At 38.3% G+C, this 5,547-nt stretch overlaps 1 non-coding gene across 1 annotated transcript; it reads left to right on the top strand.

Annotated features, from left to right (window-relative positions):
* The first annotated feature begins 4,645 nt into the window (after nt 1-4,645).
* LOC122114955 lies at nt 4,646-4,752 on the top strand. The gene has a single exon (XR_006148673.1). It is a non-coding gene; the product is annotated as a U6 spliceosomal RNA (small nuclear RNA).
* The last annotated feature ends 795 nt before the right edge of the window (nt 4,753-5,547 follow it).

Below are 5,547 nucleotides of genomic sequence, written 5' to 3'. Positions count from 1 at the left end.
GGCACTTCTTGCTTTGATTGTCTCTGCTGAGAAATCTGAGGTGATTCTAATTGGTTTCACTTTATAGGTGATTAATCTTTTCTCCTTGACAGCTTTAAGGATCTTTTCCTTGGACTGAGTTGATCCTGTGTGGATTATAATGTGGCGGTGGAATGTCCTATTCTGGTCTGGTCTATTTGGAGTTCTAAAAGCTTCTTGTATCTGAATAGACCTATCTTTTTGCATGTTTGGGAAGTTCTCTGCTAGTATCCTGTTAAACAAATTTCCTAGACCATTAACTTCTGTTTCTAGGTGCTCCTCTACATCCATTATCCTTAGATTAGGCTTTCTGGTGGTGTCTTCCAAGTGTTGGATAGATATATCATATTTCTTGGACTTGTCTGGGATGGTTGTATGTTCTTTCTCTATAATATCTAGGCTGTTTTCAATTCCTGAGATTCGATTTTCTGCATGGTCTAACCTGCTGTCAAGACTTTCTACTTTGTTTTTTATCTCTTTCCTTCTAATTGGTCAGCTTTGGGGCTGGGAAGGTGGCTCAGTGGTAGAGCGCTTGCCTTGCATGCATGAGGCCCTGGGTTCAATTCCCCAGCACCACATAAGCAAAAAAAAAATTGGTCAGCTTTGATGGCTTCAAATTCTTTGTTGAAGCGTTGTTTTAGATCTTGTATGAACTTCTTTACATCCTTAATTTGGTGTTCAGTGTTTATTCTCAAATCACTTAGTTGATTGGTTATGGTTTCCGTGGACTCCCATTCCTTCTGTTGGGTTCCATTCAGCATTCCCTTTGTGGTCTCACTGACTTCCTTCAGTTCTTGTTAATGGATACCATGAATGCCTTTAGTGATCTTTGTGTATTCTCATCCTGCTCTCTCAATTCCTGTATTACTCTTTGCTTAGCTTCCTCCCGTTCATGCCATTCCTGTAGTTTTCTTTGAGTGTTCTCAGCCTGTTTACGCCATTCCTGCCTTTCTCTTTGAGTATTCTCAGGCTGCTCATGCAAATCCTGTATCAGTTTTTGAGTACCTTCCTCACGCTCATGATATTGCTGTATAAACCTTTGGATTGTCTCCTCTCTTTCCCTATCACCATCATACAGAGTCCTTTGTATATTTTCAATCTTTTCCTGCATTGACCTTCTGTTTGCCTCCTCTCTCTCCATATCATGCACATACCGAGTCCTTTGTATGTTTTCAGTATTTTCATTTATCATGTTTGCCAGCCGTGTTTGTAGAGCTATTTGGGAACTCTCCTCTGGATTATTCATTATCTGTTCTGTACCCGGATTATCATGAGTGGGAGTGGAGATACCCGGACTTGCCATTTTTCTTGTGGTTTTCTGGCTTACTCTGCCCGTTTGGAATGAAAATAACACCAGTTTTGTGCTAGAACACTAACTTAAGGCAAGCATCAACCAAAGTCTGAATTTGGACAGTCAATAATCTGCAGATACAATCTAGTTCAACAGATATCTCTATTCAACATCAAACAACTATATATTAATAGGCTACAAACTGCAAAGAAGAATTTGGAAAACCAAAAATTATTAGGGTTAGGGAGATATGTGGGTGAAATTAGGAATAGAGTGATGTGGGAAGGCAAAAAGAGAATTAACTAAGTCCTAATCTCAAAGCAGGAAATAGGTTGGATTGGATGAAAGTAGAGAGAGAGGAAAAAAAAAGAGAAGGAAAAATATAGACCAGAAATAATAGAAAAGTAAAAATTAAAAGTATTATGCAGATTCGAGAACAAAGTATTCAAAGAATCTGAATATCATGAGAGAACGGGAGGGATATAACGGAGATGTGAAAAACTTAAAAATAAAAATACTTAAAATATTATATAGGTTTAAAGAGGTAGTACTGCTATTAAGGAATTTAGGTCTCAGATTTTTTGAATTGAGTAATAAATTTGTGGATTAAGTGTGTACACAATGGGGATAGGGTCTAATAGTCAACTACAGGTTTATCTGAGTATGTGCAGAACAACAATTAAGCCACATAAAGAATAACGAAAGAGAAGAAAAGGTGAAAAGGATAAGAAAGAAAGAAAAAAAGATCAGAAGTTCAGTAGAGCTAAACAAAAAACAAAAAGAAAAATTTTTTAAAAAGAAAAAAAATGTACACACACATGTATCCCTAAAATAAAAATTATAGGAGGAAAAAAAAGTTACTAGAAAACAATTTTTTTCAAAAAAGGTAAAAATTAAAAATTAAAAAAAGTTTTAGAAAAGAAAAAATATTTATAAAAGGTATAAAAAAGAAGAAGAAGAAGAAAAAAGTTCTTTTATTTTTTGGGAGGGTTGGGAAAAATCCTGTATCTCCCTTGTGTCCATAACTAGTGTCTTGTTGGAGTCTCTGGTCTGCTTGTGGTCCTGTGGCTTGGTTGGTTTCTTAAGTCAGTTTGTTTGGACAGGCAGAAAAATGTTCTGCTTTACCCAGGATTTTGCGATCCTCCTCCCAGGTTAGTTCAACGGGAGGGAGATCTGCATTGAGTATCACAAAAGAGGGAGATGGCTTTTTCCTCATGTTTGGAGATGCTGTGATGAGGCGAGGTTCTGGGTAGAGTTGAGGCCTTTCAGCAAACAGTAGCTTTTCCCGGGGGCTAGTTTGTGAGAAACTCTCAGAGCCCAGCCTGGAGCCACTCTCAGGGTTTATATTTACTGAATTTCAATTGATTGTGAAGGCTGCTAAAGGGAGGGGCAGCCTCTGGCTTTAATTACCCAGTGAATAAAGCCACTCCCTGGGCTGGCACCCGAGCTGGGTGACTTTTCCCTAGGCGGAGCTGAGTCTGGAAGGTCAGGTTAGGTTCTTGTGACCTGCTAAATGACTAGATTTCTTCCAAGGCCTGAGTTGGACTTAGCAGCTAGGCAGAGCTTTGTCGGTATCCAAGATGGAGATCTCCAGTACTGGGTGGGGGGAAGGGTGGCCTTCCCTCCTCTGCTCCCTGAGGAGTGAAAAAGTCAGGCTTCTACTCATGCCATCTTGGTTCCTGGGTCGTCTCTGGTCTGCAAACTGCAGGATGAAGATGTCGCTCCTTGTCAGTTCTTGCTGGTGTTGTGTAGAATCCGCTCACCCACTGTGTCTGGCTCCTTTGTCACGGAATCTCTGTGATTCAGGTATGGCAGTTTCTGCCACCACAACCATGGCTGTTGCTGCAGCGGTGGCGGCTGCTGGCAAGAGCTCAGATATGTCTCCATGCCTGGATTTTCCCTCTAGGGCCTAACTCTCTGTCCTGTGATGGCACACTTGGTGTGATTATCTGGCTTAGGACTGTTTACTGGAACTCTAAAACTGCTTTCTATGCGAGAGCTTGTTTAGCCTCCAGCTTCTCCTCCGCCTTCTTCCCAGAACTCCCCTGTTCAGATTTTTTAAAAAAACAGTCTCTCGGGTTCTGGGAAAGTGGCTCAGTGGTAGAGTGCTTGCCTTGCATGCGTGAGGCCCTTGGTTTGATTCCTCAGCACCATATAAGCAGAAAAAATAGGCATGGTGCTGTGGCTCAAGTGGTAGCACTAGCCTTGAGCTGAAGATCTGAGGGAGAGCACCCAGGACCCAGAGTTCAAGTCCCACAACCAACAAACACCAAACCAAAAAACTAAAAAAAACACAGTCTCTCACTTTTGTGACCTCAACTCTGTAAAACCACTGCTTCAGTCTAAGGCTAAGATTTTATGTATGGACATTAATCAACACTCCTGATTCAGACTCTACTTGAGAAAATTTTTCATGAATATTTTGTTCTTAATTTTGATTTCTGTGAATTCACATGCACCTATAAAAAATGGTCATCCCAGTAACATTTTCAAAATACCTCATAATGACAACTTAAAAAAGTTGTATTATATTGCAACAAGGGAAACAATGCAACAAATAAAGAAAACCAATAATTAAATATTAATGATTGATAAAATAAAAGCCAAATACCAGTGTTTCCAGTATTTGAAGTATACTATATATTAGATTTTGCTATTTGCTCATAATCCTGTACATTTAAAACTGGCTAAGATTATGATGTTCAACAAGAGTTTTATAGGCTATGAGTACCCTTTAAATTTACACTGTATGATAACTATTTATGTCTCATCTCACCACTGGTACATGGCTTATATCATCATTTGTTCCTTGCTAACATATAAAGAAAAGAAGCCCTAAAGTTTCAACAGAAACTATGTAGTTAAAGTCTTAACTCTTTGCTCTGTTTCTTTACACAAAGACTTTGCATCTTCTCATTAATAAACTTTCTACAAACTCTGAAATGTACATACTTAGTAGTATATGTCAGCTACCATAAATTTAAATACTTTATGGAAAAGTGTTATGACCTGTCAAACAGTCTTAATTTTGGCATATATAAGCAAATTCCCAAAATTTAAAACATTAAGACTTTTACATACCTTAACACTTGCTGCAGTGTTCATTATGACAGGTGCCCTGTGTAGAATAATTGAATTCCTCCTCCTACACATCTCTTGAACAACAAACATCTGGATTCGTTTTGTTTTTGTCATATCAATCTTGACTTTATTCTTAAATGTGTGCTTATGTAAGAAATACATGGTTCTAAAATTTCACAATTCTTTTGAACTTGCTTTTTGTTGAATTATCTATCTTAAGAAAATCAATTCCAATTTATATATAAAAAATGTTCTGTGCTCAATTCGGCAGCACATACACTAAAATTGGAACAATACAGAGAATATTAGCATGGCCCCTGCACAAGGATGACACCCAAATTCGTGAAGCTTTCCACATTTTTACAACAACAGATGCTGGAGGGCATGTGGCAAGAAGAGAACCCTACTGCATTCTTGGTTGGAGTGTAAACTTGTTCACCCACTTGGAAAGCAGTATGGAGGTTCCTCAAAAGATTCCACATAGAGCTCCTCTATGACCCAGCAATCTCACTTTTGTGCATTCACCCAAATGATCACAAACAAGGCCATTCTAAAACTACCAGTACAACTGTTTATTGTAACATTATTTACCATAGCTAAGATATGGAACCAACCCCGAGGCCCCACAATAGATGAATGGATCAAGAAAACCTTGTGTGTGTGTGTGTGTGTGTGTGTGTGTGTGTGTGTGTGTGTGAATTCTATCATCCATCAGAAAGAATGACATTGCCTAATTTGTTAGGAAATGGAAAGACTTGGAAAAAATTATATTAACTGAAATAGGCCAAGTCCAAAGAAACATAGGTCCCATGGTATCCTGTATTTGCAATAAGTTATATATGTCTGGGATAAGCAGAAAAGGTCAAAAGCTATGTGCATATGACTAGATAAGTTGATGTTAAGCTAAATGAACCCAAGATAGGGACACAAGTGTTTTTTGTTTTTTTTTCCCCTTTCTTGCTATTGTTTCTAATGCACCTGTAATGTACGATGTGGTTTTTTTTTTGTTTTTTTTTTAATATGGTCGTCCCACACAGTATAACCTCTGTTTTCAGTGTATTTGGTGTTGATGCGCCTTCATTTATATACACTTCTCTAATTTGGAGAGGGAAAGGGAAAAAACAAAATGCTTAAATAGAGATACTGGTTGACCCATT

Source organism: Dipodomys spectabilis, unplaced genomic scaffold (assembly GCF_019054845.1).
Source record: "Dipodomys spectabilis isolate Male_0828 unplaced genomic scaffold, ASM1905484v1 ptg000114l, whole genome shotgun sequence".
Lineage (NCBI taxonomy): Eukaryota > Metazoa > Chordata > Mammalia > Rodentia > Heteromyidae > Dipodomys > Dipodomys spectabilis.
The sequence above is the reverse complement of the archived record's forward strand: the minus strand, read 5'-3'. Positions and strand labels throughout refer to the sequence as shown.